Raw genomic sequence first — 20,058 nt, 5'->3', positions numbered from 1 at the left:
CAGCTCCTTAGCTACGCCACTGGGTGCATTCCTCTATTTCTTTCATCTGTCCTGTGCAAAAGTTCAGGTCCACTTTAACAAGCTGACACATCATTGCATTCCAGAGGTTCTGGGGGTGTGTTTGGCTTAAAGGGGCAACAGAGATGATTTGCATATTTAGCAGTGATGCATTGTGACAGACATCATATGCTCACTCCAAACTGAATAATCGCAAATACCTTCCTTTTTAAGAAGGCAAACTTCTGCTTTTTTTCTGGGCTTTTGGTCCTTTTCAGCCCGTTACACACTGCTAGGCGTTCTGCCCTTCCCCCACCCACCCAGCTTACTGGGCAATCTGTAACTCAAAGATGGTTCCTGAGATGCTAATAATATTTTAGAGTTGATGCATATTTCACGTTGTTTTTTTATTTTGTCTTTATGCAGCATAAATTACAATTTGCATCAACTTGATAATATTAGCATCTCATAGACAATCTCTAGCACTTCCTGAAGGCTCTCCTTTCTCCAAGCAGGCATCTCTGAACAACGATACAGAGCACAGTCTCAGTAGAATAGAGACGAGATTTCTGGTGGGACAGTTGCAGGGACTGATGTACTTCCTGTCCTTTCACCCCTTGCATGTAGCTTATTTGTTTGCTATAGAGTGATAATATACCGTAGCAAACAAATACTTTTTTTTCTTCTTTGTTTACTTTTTTATTTTTAGACAAAAATAATCTGACATCAAAACTCTCAAGTCCGGTGACGTCAGGGATGCTCCGCCCACAGCCCGCTGTCTACCCTGTAACCTGAGCCGCAGCCGCCTGCACTGGGAGAGGCTGCGCATGCGCACGGCTCTGCTTAGAGTTCAGGCTGAAAGTTTTGCTGCTAATTGATGGTTTCGGTCCCGGTGAGCGGCAGAGGCAGGCTGGTATCTGCCGAGCTCAGATCACCGGTGGAGCCGTTCAGTGTGGACGAGGTATGTACAATCCAATGATCATGTGAGCTCTCTCCTGTCCAGCTGGTCCCATGAACAGTGCTGTGAAAATCAATTACCTCTCCATGGTACAACTGAGTAATTTACACCTGCAGTCTCTTGTTTCCTAAGTAATAGTAATTTAATGCGATTAGTAGCCTAAAAATAGCCAAACTCTGTATAGTAGAGTACAGTACAACTTACTGTGGAACCAGACTGAACGTTATCTTCAGGTACTTTGTTGATAATTAATAGACAGCTGAAGATATCTTTTGCATGCGCTGGGCAGCTTTAGGGTTCATGGTGTTATGTGCAAAGTCTAAACTATGTAGGCACGCTAGATTATCGCTGCTGAGAGCGATTGTTTGTGATCATGCTTGGTTATTGCTGCTGGGATTGATCGTTTGTGATCACGCCGGGTTATTGCTGCTGGGAACGATCGTTTGTGATCATTTAGGGTGATTGAAGATCCATACTGTACATAAGTGACTTATCATATCAGCACCTTTCCTACCAGTGATAAGGCAAGTAAATAGATCCAACCTGACCACACACTATATTATACAGAAAGCTGAATTAGGACCCCTCCTGCTTGGTCACCCTGCCCCACCACCAAACCCTCCCCCAAGTGTCTGTAGCTTCCTCTGGAAACTAGAACCCTGTCTCTGGTGCCTAGATTATATGGTTCCATCTCACACATAGAATGGTAGATTGACATGTGCCATATATTGGAATGAGGAGGCGGGGACATGCTGGATCTAGGCTCCAGCAATGCGGTCCTTTGTTGTTTGATGTAAATGTGGTCCTAGCTCCAAGTGTGGGACATAGATTGGGGGGGGGGGGGGGGGGACGCATACCTTGTACTTACCAGTGTATGACATATAGGGCAATGCTGAACTACATGGCAGTCACCCTATGTATTTCACCCTTACGTGGACTTGGATGGGCCAAATATACTGTACAGACCTGTAGATTCACACTGAAGAACCTAGAATATGACATGGCTCTATGCAGTGCACACGTAAAGTTTTACGCGCGAAAAGCTCGTTTAGATGTGCTAAGGGGGTTTTTACAGGCGTGCTAACAGTTAGCACTGCTTTGTGAATCAAGCCCCATGTGTTTTGTTTTTGGCAGATGGCTCGATAGATAATTTTTAGACAGGTCCGATCGGATCTCAATAATTTTTCTGATCGATTTACTCATAGAAGTGAATGGAAATTGTTTGGAAAATCGGCCGGTAAATCTGCCTAAAAAATCGTCATGTATTCCCAGCATTAAGCCTTGTACACACGCTAAAGTTGTTTGAAACATCTGACAAATGACAGATTTCGCTGCATCGGACGGCAATTGTGTCCAACAATGTAGCCAAATGACAATGACGAGTGACCGGCATCAGGTATTTTGCCTGATTCATCTGGCAATCGACGCAGGTGACTGTTGGACAGATATTGTGCAGTTGGCCACTTGTACAATGTTGTTGAATGACATTGTTCTACTGCTTGTGCATGCCGTATTTAAATTCAGTTCATAATTTTCAATATCATTGTGCAGAAACGACTGTCTTTCATACGGCGTCGATGGCAAAGTTGTTTCCGCAACGTTGGTCGTCTTTTTTTTTTTTTTCTGCGACTTTTGTTGGGCGAGTCTGCGGACCTTTACTGTCTGCAAACGAAATGGTTTTGGCAACAGCTGCTCTTGTCTGACTTGTACTGTTGTTATTACACAGTAGTTGTTTGCGTACAGTGACATGTCAATGCTGTCAGACTGGCTGTGAGCTTCCATCAGCAACTGTATCCTATGTAATCCAGACTATTACACTTGACATTCCTGCCATATTTAAACAATAGGCAGTGATGATAATTATAGTATGGTAACTAGACTAATGGTAACACCTGCAATTATTAACTGATTTGGAATATCTCTATGCCCTACTTTAATTTTTTTCTGTATAGACTTGTGTTCTTGTTTCTTTGTAATATACAGTGGAGGAAATAATTATTTGCCCCCTCACTGATTTTGTAAGTTTGTCCAATGACAAAGAAATGAAAAGTCTCAGAACAGTATCATTTCAATGGTAGGTTTATTTTAACAGTGGCAGATAGCACATCAAAAGGAAAATCGAAAAAATAACCTGAAATAAAAGATAGCAACTGATTTGCATTTCATTGAGTGAAATAAGTTTTTGAACCCCTACCAACCATTAAGAGTTCTGGCTCCCACAGAGTGGTTAGACACTTATACTCAATTACTCACCCTCATTAACCACCCTGGCATTCTATTGAGATCGCCAGGGCGGCTGCGGGAGGGTTTTTTTTTTTTAATTAAAAAAAAAGTATTTCATGCAGCCAACTGAAAGTTGGCTGCATGAAAGCCCACTAGAGGGCGCTCCGGAGGCGTTCTTCCGATCGCCTCCGGCAAGCATAAGTAACAAGGAAGGCTGCAATGAGCAGCTTTCCTTGTTTGGCTTTCCTCGTCGCCATGGCGACGAGCGGAGTGACGTCATGGACGTCAGCCGACGTCCTGACGTCAGCCGCCTCCGATCCAGCCCTTAGCGCTGGCCGGAACTATTTGTTCCGGCTGCGCAGGGCTCGGGCGGCTGGGGGGACCCTCTTTCGCCGCTGCTCGCGACGGATCGCCGCAGAGCGGCGGCGATCAGTCAGCACACGCGGCTGGCAAAGTGCCGGCTGCGTGTGCTGCTTTTTATTTGAACAAAATCGGCCCAGCAGGGCCTGAGCGGCACCCTCTGGCGGTAATGGACGAGCTGAGCTCGTCCATACCGCTAAGGTGGTTAAGGACACCTGTCTTAACTAGTCACCTGTATAAAATACACCCGTCCACAGAATCAATCAATCAAGCAGACTCCAAACTCTCCAACATGGGAAAGACCAAAGAGCTGTCCAAGGATGTCAGAGACAAAATTGTAGACCTGCACAAGGCTGGAATGGGCTACAAAACCATTAGCAAGAAGCTGGGAGAGAAGGTGACAACTGTTGGTGTGATTGTTTGAAAATGGAAGGAGCACAAAATGACCATCAATCGACCTCGCTCTGGGGCTCCACGCAAGATCTCACTTCGTGGGGTGTCAATGGTTCTGAGAAAGGTGAAAAAGCATCCTAGACCTACACGGGAGGAGTTAGTGAATCACCTCAAATTAGCAGGGACCACAGTCACCAAGAAAACCATTGGAAACACATTACACTGCAATGGATTAAAATCCTGCAGGGCTCGCAAGGTCCCCCTGCTCCAGAAGGCACATGTGCAGGCCCGTCTGAAGTTTGCCAATGAACACCTGAATGATTCTGTGAGTGACTGGGAGAAGGTGCTGTGGTCTGATGAGACCAAAATAGAGCTCTTTGGCATTAACTCAACTCGCTGTGTTTGGAGGAAGAAAAATGCTGCCTATGACCCCCAAAACACCGTCCCCACCGTCAAGCATGGGGGTGGAAACATTTTGCTTTGGGGGTGTTTTTCTGCTAAGGGCACAGGACAACTTAATCGCATTAACGGGAAAATGGACGGAGCCATGTATCGTGAAATCCTGAACGACAACCTCCTTCCCTCTGCCAGGAAACTGAAAATGGGTCGTGGATGGGTGTTCCAGCACGACATTGACCCAAAACATACAGCAAAAGCAACAAAGGAGTGGCTCAAGAAGAAGCACATTAACCTCCCCGGCGTTCTATTGAGATCGCCAGGGAGGCTGCGGGAGGGGTTTTTTTTAATTGAAAAAAAAAACTATTTCATGCAGCCAACTGAAAGTTGGCTGCATGAAAGCCCACTAGAGGGCGCTCCGGAGGCGTTCTTCCGATCGCCTTCGGCGCTCAGAACAAACAAGGAAGGCCGCAATGAGCAGCCTTCCTTGTTTGGCTTTCCTCGTCGCCATGGCGACGAGCGGAGTGACGTCATGGACGTCAGCCGACGTCCTGACGTCAGCCGCCTCCGATCCAGCCCTTAGCGCTGGCCGGAACTGATTGGTCCGGCTGCGCAGGGCTCGGGCGGCTGGGGGGACCCTCTTTCGCCGCTGCTCACGGCGGATCGCCGCAGAGCGGCGGCAATCAGGCAGCACACGCGGCTGGCAAAGTGCCGGCTGCGTGTGCTGCTTTTTATTTGAAGCAAATCGGCCCAGCAGGGCCTGAGCGGCAGCCTCCGGCGGTGATGGACGAGCTGAGCTCGTCCATACCGCTCAGGAGGTTAAGGTCATGGAGTGGCCTAGTCAGTCTCCGGACCTTAATCCAATGGAAAACCTATGGAGGGAGCTCAAGCTCAGAGTTGCACAGAGACAGCCTCGAAACCTTAGGGATTTAGAGATGATCTGCAAAGAGGAGTGGACCAACATTCCTCCTAAAATGTGTGCAAACTTGGTCATCAATTACAAGAAACGTTTGACCTCTATGCTTGCAAACAAGGGTTTTTCCACTAAGTATTAAGTATTTTATTGTTAGAGGGTTCAAAAACTTATTTCACTCAATGAAATGCAAATCAGTTGCTATCTTTTATTTCAGGTTATTTTTTCGATTTTCCTTTTGATGTGCTATCTGCCACTGTTAAAATAAACCTACCATTGAAATGATACTGTTCTGAGACTTTTCATTTCTTTGTCATTGGACAAACTTACAAAATCAGTGAGGGGTCAAATAATTATTTCCTCCACTGTATATATATTTATTTTTACTTTGATTTGGTATCATACTAGTTTTAGTGTGTTGTGTTGTTTTTTTTTTTTTTTTTTTTTTTTTAAACCTTCTAAAGCTTGAGATAATGCATGCATCGATTTTTACTGGCGGATTTAAACACCCTGCTCAAAATCTATATCGCAGAGAGTTGCATCAATTGTAATTTTGATCGAGTTGCTGCAGAAATCGATTGAAATTATGATTGGACAGAAAATTTCAATCAGACATGGCATTAGATCGAAGTCTCATAGCGTTGCACAGTATCGTACAGTGCAAAGCTGCAGTTTGATTATGGTGAAATCTATTGAAAACCCATGCGCATTGTTTGGAGGGATTCGATCCCTTGCTGATCAAATTCAGATGAGAGAGGGACCGATCTGTTTGCTGGTTCTAGACTTTTTCTAGAATTTTTGCTTTCCTGAAGTAATGTAGTAATTTTTCTGCCTTACTACATTACAATGTAGTCCTTACTACATTGCTTCCATTTAAAACTGGTTGTTAAATTCTAACAGGTTTTGGAATAGTCTATCTCCTCATGGGGGGTCCCAGTATTTACATTATTCTTTACAAAAGTACTCCCTGGAAAGAATCTATTCAAAGATGGCGGGCCGGCCTCCCTTCTCGCTTGCGCGCTTTTTTGGCAGGTGGACTGAGCAACTGCCATTCAGTAAGTGCTTTCAAAAATAAAGAAAACCCTGAGAATTTCCCATGAGGAGATGGGGTAGTGCAAAATCTGTCTGATATGTCACAATTTTACAACTTATTGTGAGAGCGACATAGGTAAAATAAAATTATAGTGCATTTTACTAATGGTGGCCACTAATGATGCAATCTTTTTTTAATCCAATCTTACAGTTTCTATGTAATATAAGGGAACAGCCTAAATTATCTATTCAATATACTCACTCAGTTTACCCTTATACTACATAGATTTGGTAACATTGGATGAAAAAGATTGGATCATTAGTGGCCACCTTTATGCTGGGCATACACTGTAAGTTTTTTATGCGCCGGATCGAGCCGCTGGCTCGATCCCGGCGCATCCCCGCAGGCGCCTGGATCGATCCCCGCTCGTCCACGCGGGCACTCCTTGTCTTCAGCTCGATTCCCCGCTATTGTCGCCCGCGGGGATCGAGCAGGTAGTCGATCCGGGGGGGGGGGGGGGGGTCATCGGACCTGTCGGAAATTATCAATCGAGCCATCAGCGGCTCGATTGATAAAGAACAAACTTGCCGTGTATGCCCAGCATTAGGGACACATGTACATTTTATATTTTATTGCATTCTTTAATCTAGCATGTGTACATAATTTTAAGGTGGTCAGATACCATATTTTGCACTTTAAAGTGAGTCTGAAGCGATTAAAAACAAAACAGATACTCGCATAAGGATAGAGAAGGCTCTGGGTCCTATAGAGCCTCCCTGATCCTCGCTTTCCAGGGCTGGATCCCTCGTTACCAGTCTCCGGCGGATGGACTGCTCTCTGCTGCTGCGTGAGGCTTCAGCAGTCTTCGGGAGCCCAAAAGCTTCCGAAGATGGCCTGATCCATGCCATGCATTCCCGCACATGCGCAGTACGGAGGCGCTCGTCTTCAGGAGCACTAGGGCTCCTGAAGACTGCAAAGGCCTCCCACAGCTGGGTATTTGAACAGGGGGAGCCTCCGCTGTAATGAGCGGGCTGTGAGAGGAACAGGAAGGCTGTAAGCAGAGTTCCCCAACCCTGTCCTCAAGGCCCACCAACAGTACATGTTTTGCAGACAACCACACACAATCACAGGTGAGGTAGTTAGTGTCTCAGCAGAGCTGATTAACTATCTCTGTGGATTTCCACAAAACATGCAGTGTTGGTGGGCCTTGAGGACAGGGTTGGGGAACTCTGCGACCCAGAGTCTTCCTTCTCCTTAGGTGTCTGTTTTGTTTTTTCAATCCCTTTAATTGAAAAAAAATGGAAACTTGATGAATGGCCAACTTTAGTATGGATTGACACTGTGTGTGTGTGTTGCATAACACGCACTTATGAATGTGAACTGCAATGGTGACTGGACATAGACTTTAACCACCCTGGCGTTCTATTAAGATCGCCAGGGCAGCTGCATGAGGGTTTTTTTTAAATAAAAAAAAAAATATTTCATGCAGCCAACTGAAAGTTGGCTGCATGAAAGCCCACTAGATGGCGCTCCGGAGGCGTTCTTCTGATCGCCTCCGGCGCCCGGAATAAACAAGGAAGGCCGCAATGAGCGGCCTTCCTTGTTTTGCTTAGATCGTCGCCATAGCGACGAGCGGAGTGACGTCATGGACGTCAGCCGACGTCCTGACGTCTGCCGCCTCCGATCCAGCCCTTAGCGCTGGCCGGAACTATTTGTTCCGGCTGCGCAGGGCTCAGGCGGCTGGGGGGACCCTCTTTCGCCGCTGCTCGCGGCGGCGATCGGGCAGCACACGCGGCTGGCAAAGTGCCGGCTGCGTGTGCTGCTCTTTATTTCATGTAAATCGGCCCAGCAGGGCCTGAGCGGCACCCTCTGGCGGTAATGGACGAGCTGAGCTCGTCCATACCGCTAAGGTGGTTAATACAAAGCCTGTATGCAGCTAGTTAGAATAATGCTATCAGTTACAATACAGTACTGTGCACAGGCCCATAGAATTGTATGGCCAGTGAGTTGGCATGCAGAATTCTGCAATGCAATGGATTTAGTGTGAAATGGATTGATGCTTGTGAGGCACGTTGAGCTATTTTGTTCTTTGAGGATTCGCTGTTTTTTAGTGTAAATTTTGTTGTGCTTCAGTATTGCAGTCTGTCCAGCATGGAATCTGCTGGTGAGCTGGTCCAACAACATATCTGTCATGATGGCAGATTAGCAGTTTGTATGCTTGACTCGCAGGAGGTATGCAGACTGCATGAGGCTTGTGCATTCTGCCGCTGTTTGTACAAATCTCTTCTAATGGGCTACAAACATAATCATGGCTTCTATTAAAACAGCCAGGTTATGCACTAAGGGCCTGATGAGCACAGGAACACCCTTCTGCCTGTTTTTCAGCAAAATGTCAAGGTTGAAAAAAGCAGACAGAAGCGCGCTAGTGTGCTCAGCCCCTTATGCTTAAAGCACACCTGATGTGCGGGGAATATGAAGGCTGCCATATTTTATTTCCTTTAAACAATACCAGTTGCCTGGCAACCCTGGTCATCTTTTATGCATCAGCAGTGTCTGAATCACATACCTGAAACAAGCATGTGGTAAATGCAGTCAAACTTAAAGGGGAACTGAAGTAAGAGGTATATGGAGGCTGCCATATTTATTTCCTTTTAAGCAATACCAGTTGCCTGGCAGCCCTGCTGGTCTATTTCTCTGCAGTAGTATCTGAATTACACCAGAAACAAGCATGCAGCTGGTCTTGTCAGATCTGACTTTAAAGTGAAACACCTTGTTTCAGACTATAGCTATAGCTAATAGTATTAGAGGCAGAGGATCAGCAGGGCTGCCAGGCAACTGGTATTGCTTAAAAGGAACTAAATATGGCAGCCTCCATATACCTCTTACTTCAGTTCCCCTTTAAGTAAAAATAAACTATTGTGAAATGACTTTTAGATACCCCACAGTTTTATATTATGTTTAAAAACTTAAAAAAGTAGAGTTATAGTTTTGTCACAGGTCAATGAAATAGTCTGTTCCGTGTCTCAGAGTGCTAAAATATTCTAACTGCTAGCCGAACCATAAGGGGGTAGCGGGCAGGAAGGGGGTATTGGGCACAGCGGCGGGGAGTGGGAGTCAGACCCCTCCTCCCTTACCTGGGTCTCCCATCTGCGCTCCCCCTCCAGCTTAAGCTCAGCAGCAGCAGCCGCCGCTATTAGTAAGAGGCAGTGGGCGGGGAAGACTCACCTCTTCCGCGTTCCACTGTCGTCGCTTCCTGCAATCCCGCCCACTGTATTGTAAGTGGACGGCATTGCAGGAAGTGACGACAGTGGAATGCACGCTGGAAAACGGAAGAGGTGAGACATCCCCGCCCACTGCCTCTTACTAACAGCGGCGGCGGCTGCTGCTGCTGCTGAGCTTAAGCTAGAGAGGGAGCGCGGATGGGGGACCTAGGTGAGGGAGGGGGGGTCCGACCCCCCCCCCACACACACCGCTGTGCCAAATACCCCCTTCCTGCCCGCTACCCCCTCCAGCTCAGCGACAAGGCTAGGACCGCCCCTGTGGGAAGGGCGCTACGTTTTCTTCTCGCTTGGACGGCCCCATCCTGCTTGAACCGGCCCTAGGGGCAGGGCGCTACTTCTTCTTGCTTGAAGGTTGAGGCACTTACTTACGCCTGCGCAGTTCGCCACGGCCCACGTGGCCATGATTGACAGCAGCGCTTTGCGCAGCCGCAGTCAGGCCGACCCCGCAGTTGGCCTGAAGACCGAGAATGGAGACCGGGACAGCAGCGGGGAGCGGATCGGTTGGCGTGGGGCAGTCTGCAGCAAGGGGCTGGAGAAAGCCCCAGGTGAGTAAAGCTAATTTTGAGCGATTAACCTGATAACTCCTTTAAGATAATACTTAGGAGAAAAAGTAAATTGACTCAGGCCATATATCTCATCTGTAGCCACCACCCACAGTTGCAGTTTTTGGGCCTATTGGATGGTATGTCCCCATAGAGCCAATCCCATTAATGATCCTGTTTCGATTGTCCGATCTTTGCGATAGATCAGAAATGCTAATTTGTCTTACCAATAGAGGGGAAAATTACAAGCAATCCAAATAGACTAAAAAGAATCATTGTAAAATTTGGAATGATTGATAGAATAATTGTTGTTAATCCCCATCACTAATCCAACCGATTGTACAATCATTCAGGAGATTGTGCCAATAATGGCCACCTTTATATGCATTATCTTTATCTATATATATAATAGACTAAGTGCCTCAACCTTCAAACAAGAAGAAGTACTTTGCATGAGAAAATGTATGCGTGCTCAAACACCAAGTTTAAGGCCTCTTTTCCACGGACTGTTGAGCTGTGTGCTCAGCGGGCAGTTACCAGGCAGCAGCGGGCAGTTACCAGGCAGCAGCGGGCAGTTACCAGGCAGCAGCGGGCAGTTACCAGGCAGCAGCGGGCAGTTACCAGGCAGCAGCGGGCAGTTACCAGGCAGCAGCGGGCAGTTACCAGGCAGCAGCGGGCAGTTACCAGGCAGCAGCGGGCAGTTACCAGGCAGCAGCGGGCAGTTACCAGGCAGCAGCGGGCAGTTACCAGGCAGCAGCGGGCAGTTACCAGGCAGCAGCGGGCAGTTGTGAGAGTTTGAGAGCCATTTCACTGCCTATTCACAGTCCATGGAAAAGAGGCCTTACCCTAGCAAGTCTGACATTGCAAATCTGGCCTAATTGGCTATTCATGAGGCAATGCTCATGCAAATGCATGCACAAACCAATACCACAAAGCAGTCACCCTGCTACATGCTACATTAGCACTATCCGGCTTAGTGCACACCAGAGCGGTTCGGCAGCGTTTTGCGATCCACTTGCGGCTGCGGATACGCTTGGGTAATGTATTTCAATGGGCTGGTGCACACCAGAGCGGGAGGCGTTTTGCTGAAACGCATACTCCCGAGGTGAGGAATTTTTTTGGATTGCGGAGGCGTTTCTGCCTCCAATGTAAAGTATAGGAAAAACGCAAACCGCTCTGAAAAACGGCAGTTAAGAGCGGGTTTTGCAGGCGTTTTTGTTACAGAAGCTGTTCAGTAACAGCTTTACTGTAACAATATATGAAATCTACTACACTAAAAACGCTTTACAAAACCGCAAAATGCTAGGTGAAATGCTACAGAAAAATAAGAAAAAGCGTTTCAAAATCTGCTAGCATTTTGCGGATCTGCTAGCAGTTTTTGGTGTGCTCCAGGAGCGCCACGGGGAGGATTCCCAATGCCCCCTTTTTATACAACTGGGGGGACCGCAGGGTCCCAGGCTCTCTCACTGCCTGGAAACCACAGCGGCACCCTGGAGGGGGAGGCTGGGTGGCGTGGACGACCCCCCCCCCAAGTGTGGCCAGCGCCGGGGAGAGCCGTCTGCACCCACCTCCCAATATTAAAAACAGGCACTTACCTTAACGTCCATTGCGCACTTCAGAGGGGGGGGGGGGGGGGGGGGAAGGACAGGCGCACTCACTCCAGGGTTCACACCACCAGAGCAAGCCATCCACCACCTTCCTCCAAAGGATACAAACTGCACAAAATGCTTTCCATGAGAAAATCAATGCGCATGTAGCAGAACCCAATGGACGTTAAGGTAAGTGGCTGTTTTTAATATTAGGAGGTGGGTGCGGACGGCTCTCCCCAGCGCTGGCCACGCTTGGGGGGGGGGCGGCTGCGCCACCCAGCCTCCCACTCCAGGGTGCCGCTGTGTTTCCCAGGCAGCGAGAGAGCACTTTGCAGTATTGGTTTTTTGACCCTGCATAGTTTGGCATGCGAAAGCAAATGCATATTTGCATGAGCATTGCCTCATGAATAGCCAATTAGGCCAGATTTGGAAAGCCAGACTTGCTAGGGTTAAACTTGGTGTTTGAGCACGCAAAATTTTTCTCATGGAAAGCATTTTTTGCAGTTGTATCCTTTGGAGGCAGGTGGTGGATGGCTTGCTCTGGTGGTGTGAGCCCTGGAGTGAGTTGTCTGCGCCTGTCCTCCCCCCACCCCGGAGTGTTGTATGTGAGCCAGCCCTGAGCTCTAAAGCTCGGGTGACCCATGCTTCACTCCTTTCTCATGTGGTGCCCCCAAGTTAATGTGCATGTTGCAGAACGCAATGGACGTTAAGGTAAGTGCCTGTTTTTAATATTGGGAGGTGGGTGCGGATGGCTCTCCCCGACGCTAGCCACACTTGGGGGGGGGGGGGGGAGGTGCAGCTGCGCCACCCAGCCTCCCCCTCCGGGGTGCCGCTGTGGTTCCCAGGCAGTAAGAGAGCCTGGGACCCTGCAGTCCCCCGGTTGTATGGGGGCATTCGGAATCCTCCCCATGGCGCTCCTGGATAGTGCTAATGTAGCATGAACTAATACCTGCAGGGTGATCGCTTTGCGGTATTGGTTTTTGGACCCTGCATAGTTTGGCATGCGAAAGCAAATGCATTTTTGCATGAGCATTGCCTCATGAATAGCCAATTAGGCCAGATTTGCAAAGCCAGACTTGCTAGGGTTAAACTTGGTGTTTGAGCACGCATTTTCTCATGGAAAGCCTACTTCTTCTTGCTTCAAGGTTGAGGCACGTACTCTATTAGATAGATGCGGTGTATGCTACGACGCGGGTTGGCTAGTATGTTATAATACACAGAAATTAATTCTCAGAGTGCGGAGAAGTAATACAATACTCTGTAAACTTCTGGAAAAGGAAGGTTAACACTGTTCTCTCTTAACTGATTATCATATAAGAATTGTAATGGCTTGTACCCATGTCGCGATTCTTCCCAGCGATAGTTTTTTTTTTTTTTTTTTGAGTGAGCGATGCAATGCACAATAAGGTGAACAACGCTTTGCAACGTGCATCGATAACATCTATCAAGGAGGTTCTGATCTTTAAAGAGGAACTCCAGTGAAAATAATGTAATAAAAAAGTGCTTCATTTTTACAATAATTATTTATAAATGATTTAGTCAGTGTTTGCCCCTTGTAAAATCTTTCCTCTCCCTGATTTACGTTCTGACATTTATCACATGGTGACATTTTTACAGCTGTTATTTCCCACAATGCAACAAGGCTCAGACAGGAAACTGTCATGACATCACACTGTGGGAGGGGTTTCACCACAATATCAGCCATACAGAGCCCCCCAATGATCCATTCGTGAAAAGGTTAAGATTTCCCGTAGGAAAGGGGGTATCAGCTACTGATTGGAATGAAGTTCAATTCTTGGTTACGGTTTCTCTTTAAGATCCCCGATGACTCTTGCGCAGAGTGCCGTGATTGTATGAACTAATTGCCAGTGTGAACCGAGCCTTGCTGTCCCAAAAAGTTTGACAAGATATGGTCCCCTAGGGATAAGCCTCATAGGATCAAAGTGCAGATGAAACAGCAGCGCAGTACAGCCTAGGGTGCAGCTTTCCACGCAGCTGAATTTTTTTTACTGTGAATATCAAGACTCTTTATTTATTTATTGTATTTATAAAGCGCCAACATATTAGGCAGCGCTGGACATTAACCAGTTTACCCCCGCGCGCACGGATTTCTCCGCCCCTTTTTCCATCCTTTCACCCCCAGGGACGGAGAAATCCGTACTCTGCGCACTCCCGCCGCTGTCCGCGCTCCCGCTAGTAAACACGCCGCCCGCCGTTAGTAAACACGCCGCCGCCCGCTCGCCCAGAGATCAACGAACGGGAAAATCCATTCCAGTTCGTTGATCTCAGCCCCGCAATGATCTGCTGCCGCTCGGCTGAGCAGCGCGATCATTGTGAAAAAATAACAAAGTCCCAGCCTCTTTCTACTTCCTGCAAGCGTCCGGAAGGACACTTGCAGGTCGCATGAAACAAATTTGTAATGTTGCCATCTTGTGGCCAAATAGTAAAACTACACCCTAACCATTTTTCACACACAAATAAACTTGTTTTACACAAAAAATTAACTCCTTACCTCCCACACTCCCCAATTTTTATTTTTTTGTAATTAAAAAAAAAATAAAAAATTTACAATTTAAAAAAAATACATAAATAGTTACCTTAGGGACTGAACTTTTTAAATATTTATGTCAAGAGGGTATAACACTGTTACTTTATAAACTATGGGCTTGTAATAGGGGATGGACGCAAAACTGAAAAAAATGCACCTTTATTTCCAACTAAAATATTGGCGGTAAACATTGTGATAGGGACATAATTTAAACGGTTTTATAACCGGGATAAATAGGCATATACATTGAATAGGTTTTAATTACAGTAGCATGCATTATTTAAAAACTATAAAGGCCGAAAACTGAAAAATAATAAAAAAAATTTTCCCACATTTTTTCCTATTTTCCCATTAAAACACATTTTAGAATAAAATTATTCTTGGCATAATGTCCCACCTAAAGAAAGCCTAATTGGTGGCGAAAAAAACAAGATATAGTTCATTTCATTGCGATAAGTAATGATAAAGTTATAGACGAATGAATGGAAAGAGCGCTGAAAGGTGAAAATTGCTCTGGTGGTCAGGGGGTAAAACCCCTCAGTTGGGAAGTGGTTAAAGGGGAACTGAAGAGAGAGGTATATGGAGGCTGTCATGTTTATTTCCTTTTAGACAATACCAGTTGCCTGGCAGCCCTGCTGATCCTCTGCCTCTAATACTATTAGCCATAGCCCCTGAACAAGCATGCAGCAGATTAGGTGTTTCAGTGGTTCAGACTTATAAGTCTGATCTGACAAGACTAGCTGCATGCTTGTTTCTGGTTTTAATCAGATACTACTGCAGAGAAATAGACCAGCAGGGCTGCCAGGCAACTGGTATTGATTAAAAGGAAATACACATGACAGCCTCCATATACATCTCTCTTCAGTTCCCCTTTAATATAGTTTGAAGTTGTTGTTTTTTTTCCCCCCTTACCTCAGCTCCCCTCCTAATGTAAAAGGTATGTAGAGCATATTTGAGGCAAGAAAACACATTCCAAGTACCTTTTTTTTTTTTTTTTTTTTTTTTTTTTTGTGGCTGAAAATCGCTGAGACACGGCCTTCACAGACCTCAGAAAGTTTGTCTTATAAGAGTATCATCTGCCATATGGCAGAATATCCGCTTTCCTTCCCCCTATACTTGTTGCCCTTTTCACAAGGTAATTATGTAAATTGACCCTGAACAGACCTAAAAAAATGCAATACTGTACTTACCTGGGACTTCCTTCAGCCCCCGGTAGCCTGCGAGGTCCCTTTGCGTTCTCTGGGTCCCCTCCATTCTCCTGCTAGTGGCTCCGTTAGCTGTATGATTTGTATGGGAGACATGCACAACTGAGCATGCGTGGCCCTTATGTGTGCCGAGCTCGATCACGCGCCCCTGCTCTGCCACGCACCCATTGCCGTGAGTGTTCTGTGCATGCACAGTTCTCAAAAGAATGAACCGCGCATTCACAGTTACGCAGGACTATCGGCCAAGTTGACCGGAGGATGCCCCAAGTAAGTTTGGTATTGAATTATTTAGGTCTGATTGTGTGATTTAATGAAAGCCTTTGATAATAAGTTACGGTACTGGAATTTATTATATTAAAATCTCCTTTATCCTATTTTCAGCATTTACTTCTTATTCTTGGTACGCAGAATCCAATTTTCCCTCAGATTGATGGTCAAATTGATTATTTCCGACAGGTTCTATCTAATTTCGAACCGTTTTTCTGATCACTTTTCCGATCACTTCTATACAAAATGATCAAAAGGATGATCAGAAAACAGATCAGACCTGTTGGAAATAATCGATTTGACCATTAATCTGATGGAAAATAGCATTGTGTGTACCAGGCATTAAACATCAATCTCGCATTATCCTAGAGCTTCCCACAGACAGAAAAGTATAGCTCAAACTTGATGCCAGTTGCCTGGCTGACCTGCTGGTCCTCTGCCTCTAATACTTTTTTTAGCCACATACCCAGAACAAGCATACAAATCAGTTGCCCTGGGTGACTGATCTAGCCACATGCTAGTCTCAGGTGTGTGATTCCGATACTACTAAAGCGGAAATGATCAGCAGCACAGCCAGGCAACTGGCATTATTTAAAAGAAAATAAACATGGTATCCCCTCTATTGGGGCTGCCATGTTTATTTCCTTTTACAGAGTCCCTTTAGGTGTTGCAGGTGCCTGGCTTACCATCTTATTCTGTTTAATGTTTACTGAAATGGGCTTATTGACCATACTTCAGCCTGCAACGTTCCATTCAACACCAACAGGTTGTCATGGAAACTCTGCACAAATAAGTGGCTGCACAGAGCAGCAGATGTCACTCATCTTCACCTGCTGTAACCCACTGCCTGGCAACAAAGTTTGATGCTCAAAAAGTGAACGGCGTCCTGAGCTGTGACGTTATTGGAGGTGCACGCCATCCCGATTACAGTGGAGGGACTGCCAACCGGGGCCCAACTAAACAGAGGAGAGCCTGTAAGCAAAACTCTGTGCTGAATACCAAAAGAAAACAATTTGTGAGTGCAATCTAATTTTTTATTATAATAAATATCGCTGGTTTTACACTATGTGCAGGGGCAAACGCAGGATTTTTAAGGGGGGGGGATTCCTGAAATGTCCAGAAGTACTTATGTCCCCGAGTGCTTCCGAATACAGGTGGCTCCATACTGCCCATGCACAAAATTGCGCTGGCGTATTATGGAGCTGCCTATCTTTGGAAGTACTCAAGGACACGAGTGTTTCTGAGGGCTTCTGGTAGCAGCAAATTTGAACAAGGGACAGCGCTGGAACAACTCCCCGAGAGAGGAACGGGAGATAGACTTAGTTTGGACAATTCAGTGGAATATGCCACATAGCGTCACATAGCGCAAGCGGTAGCTATATGATGCAGGGATATATGCATCTGCAGAAGATGGCGGCGCTATATAAATACTAAATAATAATTTGCCTCACCAGGATTGCACTTTTATTTAGCTTTCCTGTATGACAAGAAGACACAGACACCCAGCACTAGGGGAAGAGGGAAACAAAGGTGAATGAAGGAGGCTGGTGCACACCAAGAGTGCTTCTGAGCGCTTTTCAAATCAACAGTGATTTCAAAAAAGTGATTGGCTAATGTTACCCTATGAGGGTGTTCCCACAGTAGCATTGTGATTTTTTTCAAAATCACAAGTATACTGCATGTAGCATTTTTTTGAGCGATTCATTCAGAAATCGCTCTAAAAAATCACTTCACAAAATCGCACTCACTAATTGCTAGCAATTGCTATTGTGATTTTGGCGTGCACTAGCCCAGAGAGAGGAGGAGTGGAGAGAGACTGAGAATAGCCTGAGATGGAGCAGAGAGTGTATCTGTATTGCAGTCCCACATCACACAGAGGCTACTTGCCTGTAATAGGTCTCATGTCCCTGCTGGTCTCTCACACAAGTCAGAAAGCAGCCCTCCTGGAGTCTAGGGACTGTAAAAAAAAACTTTTCACCTTGTTTAACACCTTATCCACACATGCAGTCATTATAGCAATGAGGAGAGACTAGACAGATTTTTGCCAATGGACCCTCCAGGCAAGCTCTGCATCATGCTGTGTATATTTACCAGCTTGCCCACCCTCTAATTGCACTCTTATCAGCTAGCCAAGTATTTTACATTGCCTTACAACAAGAAGCCTGAATACACCAGACACCAGACCAGCCCTAAATCACTGAATGAAAGTGGGCCTGGGAGGAGATTGCCCCCCTTCCATCCAGCACTAGGGGAAGGGGGGAAACAATGGTGAATTCGGATTGAGTATCTGTATTGCAGTCCCACATCGCACAGGCTACTTGATTCTACTTGCCTGTAATGTGTCTCCTGTCCCTGCCAGCTAAATCCAAAAAAGCTTTATTGGCAGGACCAAATACATTTAGCATTGCCAAAGCAAAAAGCAAAACATTAACATAATAGTGGGGGGAGGATTGTGGGAATAGGGGAATGATATAGGTATACCATCCATAGGGGTATGGAGGATGTAAGGGATGGTCAGCCTCTCACACAAGCTGCAGGCAGCCCTCCTAGAGTTTAGAGACTGTCAAAAACGTTTCAACCTGTGAAATACCTTATGTAGCTGTCTACATGCAGTCTTTACAATAGTGAGAGAGCTGAGTTTTTTTCCCACAGACCCTGCAGGAGGCAAGCCTTTGTATATTTACCAGCTTGCCTGCTTCAGCGATTTCAGGGATTTTTTTTTTTAAAGGTACAGGAGTCTCATGGGGGGATTCCATACATCCGTAACCTCTGTCTGAATACGCCAGTGATGTGAGGCATTTGTTTTGAGGTCATGCTTATATGGAATCCAGCCTGCTAAAAGTAAAGGAGGAGTGTCGGTGGTGACCCTGTGGTAACATACATCTTATCGGTGTGGTGGGGGATGGCCCAAAGTGTCCCAAAGCGCTGATAGACCTGAGTGAAGGTCTTAGAATTTGGTGAGTGTCTGTTCACAGGGTGCTGGTGGAGGTGATAGGGAGATAAGAAGCTGTGAACACTCTTAACGTTTGGCAGATGTGGACTTGTTCTTATTTTTAGCATGAACATTGTAGCATTGCCCATGCAGGGTTAGTCGTGTATGCGCCACCTTCTGAAAGAGGTTTTTTACTATATAAGGTGAAGGGGCAGCACAGACTTATTGGATGCAATAGGCACCTTTGTTTCATATGGTGTAGCGCTTTACTCCTTGTGTGTTTATAGCATGGGAGGAGTATTGAGTAAAATAATGGGCTCAGCTTGCACTCAGAGAAGATGATTCACTACTCTGACAAGCTATCTTGGCTGGGATCCCTCTAGTGCACAGATGTCAAACTCCAGTCCTCCACGGCCAAACCCAAGCCAGTGTTTAGGATGAACTGATAAATGGAGAAATGTTTTCTACTTGATGAGCAACGCCTTTACTGATTCAGTAAATCATCAATTAATTTGAGCTGTGCCAAAAACTTGTGAGGACCTCGGCCCTTGAGGACTGGAGTTCGACATACCTGCAGTAGCATGTGTACAAGGCTTAGAGTAAACCAGAGGCGTAAAAAAAAAAAAAAAACCAAACAGATACTTACCTAAGAAGAAAGCCTCTGTATCCTCCAGTCCAGAGGCTTCCTGCTTCCTTCTCCAGACCACTACTGATGCCCAGGACCCCCTTGAAGATTGTGTCCATGCTCCACTTCATGCATGAGCACGGACACACTGCACCCACGTGAGCATGGGCGTGCCTGGGCAGTACTAGGGCCCGCGCAGTAAGCCTGAGTGGCTCCGCCTTGCTGCACAGGCGCAATACAGCTGCTCATGCATGAGCAGTATGGCCCCATATTCCATCCAAAAAGCTCTTGTTGGTTTTGTTCCGAGGGTCCACGTGTGGCAGTGTTGTCGGCCAGGAGGGTGTTGGAAGCCTCTGCAGAATCCAGAGGCTTCCCTTCTCTTAGGTAAGAATTTTTTTTCCGATACTCTTTTTAAGTAAATGGGAACATGTGCTGTTGATTACCCTGAGGAGGACTATTGTTACGTGTGGCCAAGTCTGGTAACTTCATAAAGAAAGACAGCAGACAGCACCAATTCTGACTCATTGAGCGCTGCAGTATTACATTACACAGCAACCAGCACACTACATTACACCTGTTATGAATGATTCAGACCAATGAACCTGAGCCAAGTGGCGTCCCCCACCCCCACTCCCCTTCAGGGTGCTTTTGAATTTATTATGAACTTTACACTTTTTTATGGCTTCATAAAAGAGATCTGTGCCCAACGGCATTATCTTAACCCTTTGACGGCCTCATGATATACAATCAATAATTCACTATATACAGGAAACGCACAGTGTGTCAGTTTTTATCC

General features: G+C 46.2%; 1 protein-coding gene across 2 annotated transcripts in view; it reads left to right on the top strand.

The window, feature by feature from the left end:
- The first annotated feature begins 837 nt into the window (after positions 1-837).
- The window catches only part of BCL2L12 (BCL2 like 12), a 64,354-nt gene continuing 45,133 nt past the window's right edge, over positions 838-20,058 (top strand). The window contains exons 1-2 of one of the 2 annotated variants that reach the window (XM_068241375.1): positions 838-958; positions 16,472-16,720. The gene's annotated coding sequence lies outside the window, so the exon portion shown is untranslated. The remainder of the gene's footprint in view (positions 959-16,471; positions 16,721-20,058) is intronic. The other variant, XM_068241374.1, reaches the window with a different exon arrangement.

The sequence above is a fragment of the Hyperolius riggenbachi genome, chromosome 6, assembly GCF_040937935.1.
Source record: "Hyperolius riggenbachi isolate aHypRig1 chromosome 6, aHypRig1.pri, whole genome shotgun sequence".
Taxonomy (NCBI): domain Eukaryota; kingdom Metazoa; phylum Chordata; class Amphibia; order Anura; family Hyperoliidae; genus Hyperolius; species Hyperolius riggenbachi.
The sequence above is the reverse complement of the archived record's forward strand: the minus strand, read 5'-3'. Positions and strand labels throughout refer to the sequence as shown.